Raw genomic sequence first — 13,442 nt, 5'->3', positions numbered from 1 at the left:
AAAACTGGCAAATATTTCCCCCCCAGGGAGGTTTCATTGATTTCAAGATTTTTGTAGTACAGTTTCCAAAGGTAAAGTGACAGTGCAAGAGATTTAGTAAACGCACACTTTTGAACATGGAAGTTTTTGTTGCCATGAATCCACCATCATAAAGTCAGAGCAGGCGAAAAAAATATATATGTGTGTGTATATATATATAACTAGCCTCTGTCCAAAACCTGACTGTTCCTGTGAAGCTGCCCAGAATCCCTCCTGACATACTCTGCATTCTAGCCCAATACTCAGGTCACATGGAGCAAGTTGTGGGAAACAGAAGGGCTAGCCAAGAACAGGGTTTCAGACTTGACCTACTTGCGCAGAGCAAGACATACGGAATGCCACATTTGATTACAATGATTTGGCCCATTACAGCCTTATGGGGTTGTATGATGTTGCATGCAGTGTCATGATCAGACAAGCGGAAAGCAAAGGCATATTTTCAAAACAAATCTTGCACGCATGCCTTTCATGCTGGAAACATCCCTGACACACTTCCTTTTTTTTTTTTTTTCTAAACTAAGCCCAGAGGAAATTTAATAGAAATACATGATGCAACTAAATTCAACCAAGCACCAAAGACATTTCCCCCTCTCTCGCCTGAAAAGAGGAACTGATTTTGTGTTGCAGCTAGTAAACAGCTGGAAAAATTACTCTCGGTGAAAGATGAAATACTAGTGACACATTTGAAAGTGACACATTTTGAATTTTGCTTCATTCTATTGGAAGAATAGCATGCTTTCCAACTATGAAAAACAGTTATTGCGATCTTTAAAAAATGCCTGCTTAAAGAAAGTATCAGTTCACCTTTTAGAAGGGTGTACAACATTCCCATAACTACTTTTAATGAAGCTCAAGACAGCTGAACAGGAACAGCCAGAGTGTGAAGACTGTGCTCTATTAAAACCTCTCATCTAAGCTTTGGAGGAAATTCAGCATGATACTACAAGCAAAACACACACAATTAAAGAGCAAACATTTCCTTTGGGGGTGTGAATTGCGTTTTCAGTTTTCAATTGGTCAGGTATGTGTGGCCCAAACCTCGCATCCAGACAGATTCTGGTACAATAATATTTTGTAAGTGAAAGAGAACATAAACCCCTATATAAACAAAAATCTAGCTCAATGTCTCTCTATAATGTTTTTCTAACACGATAGTCTTATCAGCCTGGCAACTGTTTCAAGGCTTACTGAACATTTTCTGCCGACAGTATCTTGCAGGGAACAGAAAAAAAGGCAGTGAAGAAGTGGCTGCCCACCTCAGCTGAATCAAAGGAAGCCCTTAGCAACGCCTGCTATCGCAAAGCAGGTCGCCTATTGGACTCAGAGCTGTTTTCCTTCCTGAAGACACAGTTAAGCTTCACAGCCAATGACAGTATTTCTGCGCTCAGCCTTAAAAGCTAAAAGCTGCAGAGACAGAAATAGGCTTGTGAACGACACTGTAGGAATTACTCCTTTCAAAAAGTCTTAATATTTTCCTTGGATCAAAACACTTTTTTCCTACGGTCTGTCTCTCTTCTGACCAGTGTCCAAGAAGTGAAGATACCCTCTGAAACACTCTAATCCGCACTATTGATATTATTAACAGGGTTGAAAGTAATTAAAGATATGAAGTTAAACCAAGTCAAAAAAGTAATAAAACACATTGATTAGATGAGAAATAATTATTGAAATAATAGTTAAAAAAAAAAAAAGTAGCTATCACTCAGTTTGGAAAAGAGACCAACAAGTGAAAATTCTAAGTTTTAGATTAAGGAAGGAGAAGCCTGGTGCTATCAGCTTAAAACAAGTTAACATCTGGATATGTTGGTCTCATTTTCAGGAGCGACATTAGTGACAGTAATGTTTTTAAAATAAAAGATATCAGCTTGGATACTAACACTCAAATGTAACTCATATCCTGAATTAAATGAATATAGGAAGTGCCACAGTTGTCACTTTTACATAACACACACATTTTCATTCATTACTAGACAATTCTAGCAAATTCAAGACTTCATCAGTTTGTGTATCCACTTTTACAGCACACTTCACCATCTAAACCTGTGCAAAGATCTAGCTGCATAAAGTTTTCCACTACTGACATCTAGTGGTTACTCTTCTACATGCCACTAATTACAAATAATTCACCATAATTTCTTTCCCTGAAGAATAAAAAATATGCAAGCAAAAATATACCACTGCATTCCAGGGGTTTAAATCAGCAATATCTTACCTCAATAGTGGAAAAAGTTTATACTGCCACACAGAAAATATTTTTGTATATAAAGGTAAGTATTAAGGAATACTTTTACTGAGTAACCTGAAAACCTATGGAAGGCCACCTCTATTGATGTCAGTGTTTTGGCTAAACTGACTTAGACACAATAGACTGTTTCAGTTGAAACTGAAGTTACTTTTTTTGTGTGTGTGATCACCCAAAGTCTCATTTCTGGAGAAAACTATGAGTTCAAAACCTGTCATATCAGGAAAAGAAAGCTCTGCCAGGCACATGGTCTAGTGAAGAAAGGGCTCACACTCCTTGAAGTTTGAAGTTCCTGTGAAGCTTGGTCGGTGTTCATCCATTCCATTTTTCCACTTTAAGGAAATGAAAGAAAAGACATCAAAGAATCCCCCGTTCTTCTTGAAGAAGCAGTCTTAAAGCCTTGTTGATCTGAGATCACTTTAGCGGCATAGCTAACACTGGATAACTTGCTTGATATGAGTTACAATAAAATAGCCAAGTATGCCTACACAAGCCTGGAATAAAATTTATTTTTGGTATGGAAGGATTAGTCTGTTTTTAAAAACAGGACTGAAACTGAAAAGGGAAAGGATTGGGCTCTGGAAATCTGCTCTGATTTGCTCTTCAACAAGTAACTGTGCACAGCTCTTCCAAGAGGGAGTTTGGGGCTCAAAATCACTGGGCATACCTAAGCATTAGGTAAGTCTCTTTTAACAGGAGGCAAGCTCAACGTGCTATCTATCCGAATTCTGAATAACACTTTGTATTTAATTCAATTGTATTGCAACTGTCAGAAAAATACTTCGTTCAGCTCAGGGATATTTATATTCTAACGCAATTTATACTTTGCCTTCTCTTTGAAAGTTTGAAGCCTTTGCAATGCTGTGGCTCCTCCAACAGAGGTCACCACCTTACAACTTGATCTTCCAGATAACACCAAGCTCCTAACAAGCCCCTTCAGACTATCTTACCGCCTTGCAAGTCTGACAGCAGGCAATTTCCTTCCAGCCCAAACACTGCATTTAACCAACTGTGACAGTATCGTGGAAACAGACTGGCAGAGCTGTCTTCTCTTTAAAGTAAGCTGAGACTGTTCCATTTCCATCAGCATTGCAAAAAAAACCAGGAAGGGAACATAAAGTTCCAAAAAAATACAACATTTAACATGGAAAAAACACAAGTCAGAGTCACTGAGAATAAAATTGCACATTCCCATGGCTGTTTAGTACTTTATATGACAGAGGTATGATTTCAGCCTGATCTGGTTTGACACTGGTCATTCCTCAACTTAATGTTAAGAGTTCAGTATGGCACACTATGCCTGAGTGTTTAAAGCGCACTTTTGCAGCAAAATGTCCCTGTTTTAGAATTGTTGGAGCTAAATTTTGAGGGGAAAAAAAAAAGGTAGGTTTACAGATCGCTTTTTTGTTACTTTACAAAAAATTTTTAGCTACAAAAGGATGATATGCCCATTAAAACTGTGGCATACCACCACATTCCTAAAGTTTCATATTTCAAGGATGTCAGTCCAATTTAACAGCTGTCAAGTTTCCCTCTCAGAAAAAACAAAAAAAACACCCTTGTGATAAGTTCTCCTCCTGCCAGCTCTTCCAACTCAATGTAAAAAGCGCAAGTCTCATCTAAATGCTGTCTAGAAAAAAAAATATTTTCAATCCCTAACTTCACTATGGAAAAAAGCTCTTTCCTCTGCAAGCCTAGTTTTATTTAGAAAAGGTTTTTTTTTTTTTTTCTTTCCTCCTTCAAAATAGCTAAATTCTCATCTGTATGAATCAGACTCCTATATGCTTCAGTCACTAAGCTGGACAAGGTTCCACTGAGGCTCTGACAAACTGCCTGGCAACACTGCCATCTAATGCACTAATACAAGGACTACAATTATCTGCATTGCTCTTAAATAATGTCAGCGGAAACCTTTTGTTTTGGTTTGGCTCCTAACTGTTGCACCCCTTTACCGCCTTGGCTCCTCCACACTCCTACACTAATGATGTTATGACACATTATCTAGTCATCAAGTTGATGGATGTAAAGATTGCATTTACATTTTCTATCTCAAAGGATTTTTTCAGCATGTCAGTACTGAAATGCAGACCTTGTTTGTGCGTATTTACCTTGATGCTACCACATTTGAGAATTCGCTTCAGTGACGCACCAGCTCTGAATCCCCAAGGGGGAGAGGAAGTCCTACGGCCTTCCAGATGACACAAATGACTTCTGCACTTCAGGAAAGCTTGCTGAATATCCTGCAGTTTTCTCTTTCCAGTACACCAGTTGGATGAAGTATGTTTGCAGAACGGAGAAAGCTAATGAAACACATCAAGTTACTGATGGTACAATAGATGACAACTAGCAGGATGATATTCCTTTCCATTCCATCTGTTTTCAAAAGCGGTAACAAAACTGGATAGGCATTAGGCTAGGGGAAGAAAAATAAAACAAAACTGTTTCTACATGGTTGTTTGTTCTTCAAAATTTCTCAAGAAGATTTCTTGCAAGATCAAGAATCTGCAGCAGTCTGATGTTTCCAGTTAGTTCTTCAAACACCCTCATGAGGCACAGTATCAACTACTTCTGAGTCCAGACAGTTTTTCTTGTTAGAAAGCAAGCATAAAAAGAGACACTGGTCTAGCATTCTCTAGCTAAATCTTAGTATCTTTTGTCTTATTTTCTACCCCCCTCCCATTCCAAATTTTCCTTTAATCTTAAGATGAAACTAAGGTTGTCCCATAAATATGAGACATAAGATAATTTATTTTCATCCACCTATCAAAGACACAGAGGAATGTTTGCTGTTTTCCAGGCATATTATGCTACTGATCCTATGAGATCATAAGATGCAAGTATGGACAATTTTATGCAGAACTATAATTTTGTGCACCATTCCCTCTTGGAACTCTGAAAGCCCATATAGCCTCAGGGACCAAGAACTGAGCTCCAATTTGCAGGTCTGACTGGAGGGGGCCTAAAGTCTCTAAACTGCTAGGTATTTTATAGGAGACTCCAACAGGTTTAGCTATGAGAACGCTGATAGAACTAACTTTTTAGCAGGAGACCATATATAAAAAAAAAAGTTCCGATGTTATTACTAAAAAACACAGCTACTGAAGTGCATTTAGCTAAGTAAATTATTAGGTAATATTGATCTAGCTGATTATCTAGGTGGATTGTCAAAGGCCTTTTGTCAAAGTTACTCAAGGAGCCTTTTAAAGGAAACTAAGGGCAACCATAGGACGAGAAGGAAGATTCCTGAATAAACAGTTAAAAGGACAGAAACAGAGGAAAGGAATAAATGATCAGTTCTCACAATGGAGGGAAGTCACTGGTGGAGTTTCACAGGGATGCTGTTCAACAGATTGATAGATGACCTAGGAAGGCGCAGAGCAGTGCGATGAGAAAGTCTGCTGTGATGCTGTGATTCAGGATAGTGAGGATAAAGGGAGGCAGGAGAACTATGGAAGAATCTTGGAAGACTAACACGGCTTGACAATAAAATTTAATGTAGGGAACTGTAAGGTGATGAATCAGGGAAAAACAATCCTAACTTCACACTGAAGATTATAGGTTCCAAGCTAGCCATTACAATTCTGGAAAAAGATCTTTGACTCATGTTAGTTTTAGCTCAGGTTTGCATGTAATTATGCTCATTAACAGTTAATTCAGTGATTCAGTTTTGAACCACTGATTTATACAAGGAAATTGTGGTCCTTTCACCTCAAAAAGGATATAGAAGAACTGGAAAAAGTTCAGAGAAGCACTACATAAATGATCAAAGGTCTGGAACAACTTCCATACGTGGAACAACTTAGTTGTCTTGGATTCCTCATCTGAAAGATTTCCGAGGTGGGGAGAATATGACAAAGAGCTATAAAATCATAAGTGACACAGAGCATGCATAAACAACAAAAAGTAGACTCCTAACAAGAACTACCGTCACTGAACAAAACTAGAAGGCTGAAGAATAACAAAGAGGAGATGGCTCTTTATGCAACAGGTCAGTGTAGCGCACTGAAAAAGAATGCTAGAAGTCTGCAGCAGTTCTAGAGAAGAAGACATAAGTATGAGGAAGAGAAAGCTATTAAAGAATACCGAATCCATATAATAATCTCATCTGGATCAGAAAAATACTTGAGCTGAAAATATTTCCGTACTAGAAGCACTAATACAGGCTCTGCCTGTTCCTGTTCTTCCCTAGGCATGTGCTTAAGGTCAGTGTTTGAAGGTCTGGGTTTTGTCAGTTTTTAAGCTTTTTCAAGTTTTAACTTTATTCAGAAAGTGACATCTACTTCAGATTTTCTCATTCTTCAAAGCTTTTTGATTAAAGTTTTCAACAGGCTTTAGAACTTCACCACTGTCATGTTCACTGGTGCTTCCCCATTCACAGTGCTGCCTGGGTAGGACTTCAGCTAATCCTGTCAAACCCTTCAGACTGGTGATTCCCAGCTGGTTTAAGATGCCGTTAAGCATTTGGCAGCTGCTTTGTCTCAGCATGGCTGGAGAAGGCAAAAGCATTAGCAGTCAGAGACACCTGAACTTCAGTTCTGAAGTTGCTGAAGCGCTGACACTTTCTTGGTTTGTAAATATTTCCCCTTTGGTACCAGAAATAATTTTTTATTTCCAGTTTCTTCAAAGAAAATTGAAGTTTCTTGTCATCTGCTGTTGCTGGTCTCTGGCAGTCCTGTTCGCAGTGATATCCCTGGAGTTTTGCTAGCTTTTCTTGATGACTCATCTTCCTGAGCAGAAGCAGCATGGTCCTAGCAGAGGAATATGTAGGGGGTGTGGAAAGAAGAGCGCAACAAAGTGCACACATGCAGAGGGAAGCAGGATGGTGACCCCTTGGGACAGCACACTTGTCTAGGCAGACCCAGGGTCCAAATCAGTAGGGTGACTCTTACACTGCATCCTTTGCAAATGCACAGCAAGCTGTAAAGATTTGCATTGTTTCAAATTGTAACTTTGCTACTTCCAAAGTCACAGACAGGTGCATCAAGGGCCATCGAATGAAAATGCTACCATCTCTAGCACTAGATATTTCCACTACAGTTTGTTACAGGTTGGGAAAATATCACTATGTGTTTGTTCTGTTCCTAGACTCCTCCCAGACACCCACAGAGACAAAATACTGGGTAAATGGATTGTTCATCAGAACCTGCATAACCATTAAGCTCTCCTAACAATTACAACAAAAGTCTGAAATAAATGTCAACAAAACCACTGATTTTGTCAAACAAGTATCTTAATATATTGATCATGTACTGTAATTCAGGGGGCAATTATTTCAGTTACACAGTTATAATGCCTCATAATCTTATTTCTTCAATAGGGTTTTCACACAGCTTTAGAAGTGGAGCTCAGAAATGTTTTCCTCTATTGTCAACCAAACTGATGACAAATCAATTTAATCAGTTCCCCGGAATTCAAAGGGCTTTCTGATGAATCATCAGTATCAGAAGAAAAATAAATCCTATCTTAGTACCATTACCTTCACAACCTGACAGATGAAAGATAGCTATGCTGGCATAACACAATAAGCATGAAGTATAACACACTAATACTCTATACAGTAGCTTACATGACAAGTAGCAGGTTTTAAAACTAGAAGACAAAACCATCACATAAGCACATGTCCCACTTCAGCCTCACAAGCTGGTCCAAAATACTGGTTTCTGGCTTAAGGCACCTGGTCCAGAAAAGATTTGAAGTTACATAATAACTTCAGTAAAGAGAAAGAATAAATAAACAAATTCTAAAAAAAGAATAAAACAGCATTCTCGCCTCATTCCAATCTTCTAAGTTTAAATACAGTCTTCCAGGATAAGCTCTTAAATGTTGCCAAATTAGTTTGCTCTGTATACACTGAAAATGCCTTTTCCTTCAAACAACGGAATTTCTTCACGCTGCTACAGTGAAGATTCTTCAAAGCCATTTCTGTATTGTCTGTCACAAGATACTGTGCAAGGAATAAAATAAACACTTGCAACCTTGTTTATCATCTTTAACTAAAGAGAAATGTATTAGGTTATGGATCAAAGTACTTCCTAGCAAAGAGCAGATATTTCAGAAGATACAGAAACAACTGTGGAAAAAGGAATTCTTGAAGAGCAAATTGGTAATATTCAGCATAATCCATTTTTCTGCCCTTTAAGAGATTAGGAGAGTTTTTAAGCAGGGTAAGTTACAGTTCTTACCTACAGCCAGTGCTGCTCTCTGTTCTTGGCCTCCAGTCTGTTTTAAAAGAAAAACAAGATTATGAAAATACATTCTTTTGCACCAAGTCTTTAATTTAATGTAATGCTATGTGGCCTTGTAAAAACAAACACACATCTGTTCCAGACATTGTACTATTCTTCTCAATCCACTTTATAAAGGTAATATTGGATCTATTTGACTATTATGACTTTTGGAAAATACATTACGAACAACTAGAATGCAGAACTGTGTTTTATCTCTAGGCACGTGAATAAACAGAGAACTCAATTTGATTACTTGGCAAAAAACCTTGTTTCTAGGGAAAAGGTTGCTAGCATTAGATCCTATCTGTAAGAACACACATGCCATAATAAACTTAATTACCAGCAGGTCAAAGCTGCAATAAAATATCAATGGCAAAGTGTTTCACATGCGGCAAGAGACAAACCTTAAAAAGACAGACAGTAGTAACATGATATCCTTAATTCGGCCACACAAACTAGCTCTTGCAAATCCATGGCCTGTATGCTGACCTCCAGGAGACGCATGCACTAAGTAAGCATTCTCAAGGCATCACTGGAAAGCATTTATTCAGTAAGGAAAACCAGCATTCTTGGTCTGCTTCGATCTCTTATACACATTATTAGCTGCTATTTTATGGTTAGTTTGATAATTATGTCAGTATCACACTGTAAAAGAGAAAATATGGAGTACAACACCAGTATCTAATAAAGCCTCACTGGAAATATTATCGAATACTAGTGTAAAGTCTATCAGGCAACATTAGCTAAAGCAGGCTCTGAAGACCTGCAGCACCACGGGCAAGTGCAGAACGGAGATCAGAGCGTTTCCTCGCAGCCCGCACAACCAAACAGACCGAACACGGGCACATAAAGCATGCCAGACCCTGCTGGGACTGCCAGAATTTATTTCCCCGTTCTTCCCAGTGTACGTGCTGAGGAGTCTCTCTCAGTAGAGCTTTACCCCTTGACTGTGATTTCTTTGTATTTGAGCAGCACCTGCTGCTTCCTTTGCCAACTGGCTTCAGCTTCCTTATACTCTCTCAATAAGAGAGAATTTAAGAGTAAGAGCCAATGTGGTTTCAGGACAAAAAGACAGTTAACAGCGCTATCTTTGTAAGAGTTGTTGTGATCCCATAAATCCCATCTACTCTCACTAGACTCATTTTAAATATGTTTTTTTTTCTTCCTTATGACTGCCGACTGCCCAATTCATGCTTTGAGACAAACAACAAAAATTAAACGCTGGCTGGAAAACACTGGTTGCCTACAGGCCAGGGATGAATACAGCTCACGTCTTCAACAGTGAAACCAAAACCAAAGTCAGGCCCAACATAAAAGTTATCTGAAAAAGCTGATTTCCTGAAATGAAAATAAAATAGTAATTAAAAAAAAAAAAAAAAGCCCACAACAAAACAGATGAGAACAAAAAAATTTCTACTTAAAAAAAGATTTTGGAGTAGCCCAGAGCTCTGATTAAGGTAGTTTTGGCTGAGAGTCCAAGTTAATTCACTGAGCTATTCACAAACAAGGAAAGTCCAAATTCATTAGAACAACCAGACTATTAAAAATATTAGTATTGTGGGGGGGTATGGGAAATCTATACCAACAAGGCTGCAGACTTTTTTTTTTTTTTTTTTTTTTAGAAAATGTTTAGCAACAGTATTATTTCATTCCTACATAAAGATATCTAAATTTCCTACTGATAGAATTATTAGGAAAAAACCCTAGAAATTGCTAGCTCTTCTTTCCAGACAGAATACTGCATTTGTAAACACAAGCACTTGAAAGAGAAGTGTGCTGAGGCTTAGGCAGCTTGTCCTGAAGACTTTTAAGAACGAGTTAAATTTAACATCAACAAAGTCTTGCAGAACTCTCATAACGACTGCAGCATGAGGAGACAAAGAGGGTCAGTGCAAAGTCGTTAGGCAAAAGGGAAGCAAACAGAAAAGCTGAGAATTATAGGTCAGTTAGACTAACATCAATAACAGGCAAACAGATGTTAGCACAGGAACCCATTAACTGGATTCCTACCTTTTAAGACCAATGAGCTTGCCAGCATGCAGAATAGATCAGACTGAGCACATTTGATGCTATCACTTTGGTTTATGCTGGCAAGCTGATAGATATTTGATTTTTGCACAGTGTGACTTCATATCAAGTGATATCTTAAATTTAGAGGTTAACACTAGGCTATGCAATAAAGCGCAAGCTAAATGGATAAGGAATTGACTCGTCAGTCTCCAGCAGTCAGTGGGATATAACCACTGAACATCCATTAAAAATGGCCAGATGTTAAGTTAACGGTGTGACAGATTCTCTACGTGATTCAATTTTGGAAGATGCACCTCAATTCAGACACAGAAGAGTCTGTGAATACAGAATAGCCTGCTGTTCGGTGTGCATTACTTGGCTTCTCCCAGGTAGCACACAGGATCTGCACTATATCCGAGCTCCCTTCTGACTTGGCTTCCTAAGGTCTGGATCTGCAGAATAATTGTTTCCTGTATTATCAACAGGCACAAGAAGACACATGTAGACTATACAATTTAACAGGTAGTGCAAACCGACTAATACAGAATCAAGCGTTTTTCCTAGCATTTGCCATTCTGAGGCAGTCAAAGATTTAACTTATGTTATGGAGAGAAGTAGTTCTGGGCAGAAAAGTTATCTTTTATTCCATGGGATAAAGCTCATGGGTTTTTATACCATTTTATGGAGTCAAACAGCAGAAAGATTAATACCTCTCACTTTAGGAATCTCTGTTTTATATATATATATATAATATATAAATCTCTGTTATATATAACAGATTCCTAAAGTGTATGTGTATTTTTGTATATATATTTCTGTATATATAGGCATATATATATATACACACAGACACACACACGTGTGTATATATATATATATGTGTGTGTGTGTATACATATGTGCATGTGCGCGTGTGTGCACCAATCTTCTCTTACGAATCTATGACTTGCAGCCTAACCTCCCTACAACAGACACAGGCCAAAGCATATGCTAATGTCTTAGGCCAACTACAGCAGCAACTCCAAGAGCTGTCAGAGCAGTTGGAGGAGAAATGTCTACAGCCATTAGGGAGGAGCAGTGAATCATCTCAACTGCAGCTATCCATTTCCAGAAGAGAACAAAACCAAGTATCATTCAGCTTGCCAGAGGAAAAGTCTGAAGTTAACAGAAGTCAAATGTTACCCAAATATAAAAGACTTGCTAAGTAAACTTGCCATCACTGCGTCTAAGGAAGTTTGAAAAGATTTGTAACAGGCTAACCACTGAATAAGCCCTGTGTTTTGGGTATCCATCTTAGGCTGGATCTGCTACTGCTCAACTCAGCAGCACATGAAAACAGATGCTGGAAGAGCACAAGCTAACTAGTAACTTCCAATATGAAACCAATGTCTTCTGCCCAACCCTGACTGAAGTGAGAAGCCTCTACACATGAGCATAGACTTGGACTGACGGCTGCTGACAAGATCTGCTTACAAGCAAAGTGATTTTGCAGCTAACATTCAGGTTTTTGTGGCTGTGACGAACCGATAACATTGAGTAGACAGCAACTTTGTAATGAGACTCTAGATTACTTTGAGTGTGATAGACTGGTATACCAGCTCATCAGAAAACTTGAGAGCAAAGTACTTCATAAAACTATCAAGCTTATAATACTACTAAAAGGAAGCCCACAAAGGCACGTCTGTACACCATATTAATTATTAGGCATTGAAGACTTTACTGCTCTTCAAAAAGCACTCCAATTTGCTACTTTGGCATAGAAAGCATTTAGAATTGCTTCTTTGAAGTTCAAGATTGCACTAAGCTTTCCCTTGGTAAGTACCACCAACGTGAAGAACTTGGTGCAAGCCAGAGGTGGACTATGGCACAGATCTTCTCAATCCACAAATCTTAACCATCCTGTCCTCATATTACTGAACAAAATAGGACCTGCTCCAAAGACTGTAGCGCTCAGGGCAATTTCTAGACACTCCTGCTTTCTTCCCTCAGTCACAAGCTTGAAATTAAATTCAAGGAAGCCACCCCAAAGCCTAGGTACTCTTGGAATTGGAAGCATGCATTAAAATATAAAAATTTAAAATATAAAAATAAGAACAACACAACACAGAACCAACCCTGTCATGTACATCCCACACCTTGTAGGTAATGAAAAAGAACGTAAAGAAATGTTTAGTAATAAAATGTATGTTTTACATTAGTAGCAATAGCAGGTGGCATCTACAGAAGGTAAATCAAAACTAAGATCAAGATCATGTTTCAAAGAAAGTTTCAGGGCATCTGCAGAGGAACCCCTGTTTAATGCTAGATGGAAACCAGCTCCCAGATTAACACCAGCGATTCTAAAAGAAGATTCTGCTATATACATAGGGTTATCAAATATTCAGTCAAGTCTACGTCATGGTAGTAAGTATATCTGTCACTATTACAAATTACCTTAGTTCATAAAAAACTGCTCAAATCTTTCTTCTCTGTTCATTTCCTGGTCATCCTTCTAAAGCTAAACTGGATCCTTAAAGTCTGTGTGTTATATTAAGCCTTTCCCTATCCTATACCATTTCTCAAAGCTGTTTTAGAGTCTCTCATATTAATATTACACTAAAGCCTGTTTTAAAAGGTTTATAATTTAATGATGGAAATGGCAGTCCAAATAAAAACTTTCTTGGGAGTTCGGGACCTGTATTAGACATTTGCCAAAAGCACAGATGTTATGCTTTTGGTCTTCTGTTCACAGATTAAAATGCAATACAACTGATATGAACTCTTCACACCCTCCATCCAAATGTCTATTGGCACATGCAGTTCCATGTGCTAAACTTAGTGCAAGTAGCTGTTCAACTGTACTACAAGCGAGGTCCACAAAGCACTATTTCAGTTTCTCTGTAACTCAGTCTGAAGATTTGGCTTCAAAGTAATATAGCAGTGAG

The 13,442-nt window shown here is 38.3% G+C and overlaps 1 protein-coding gene across 5 annotated transcripts in view; it reads right to left on the bottom strand.

The window, feature by feature from the left end:
- The window catches only part of FAM49B (family with sequence similarity 49 member B), a 44,756-nt gene that overhangs the window by 20,699 nt on the left and 10,615 nt on the right, over positions 1-13,442 (bottom strand). For all 5 annotated transcript variants that reach the window (XM_026077633.1, XM_026077597.1, XM_026077588.1 and 2 more), the window contains one exon: positions 8,464-8,500. The gene's annotated coding sequence lies outside the window, so the exon portion shown is untranslated. The remainder of the gene's footprint in view (positions 1-8,463; positions 8,501-13,442) is intronic.

This window comes from Apteryx rowi, unplaced genomic scaffold (assembly GCF_003343035.1).
Source record: "Apteryx rowi isolate R43461 unplaced genomic scaffold, aptRow1 scaffold_112, whole genome shotgun sequence".
Lineage (NCBI taxonomy): Eukaryota > Metazoa > Chordata > Aves > Apterygiformes > Apterygidae > Apteryx > Apteryx rowi.
This window is presented reverse-complemented; position numbering and strand designations above follow the sequence as displayed.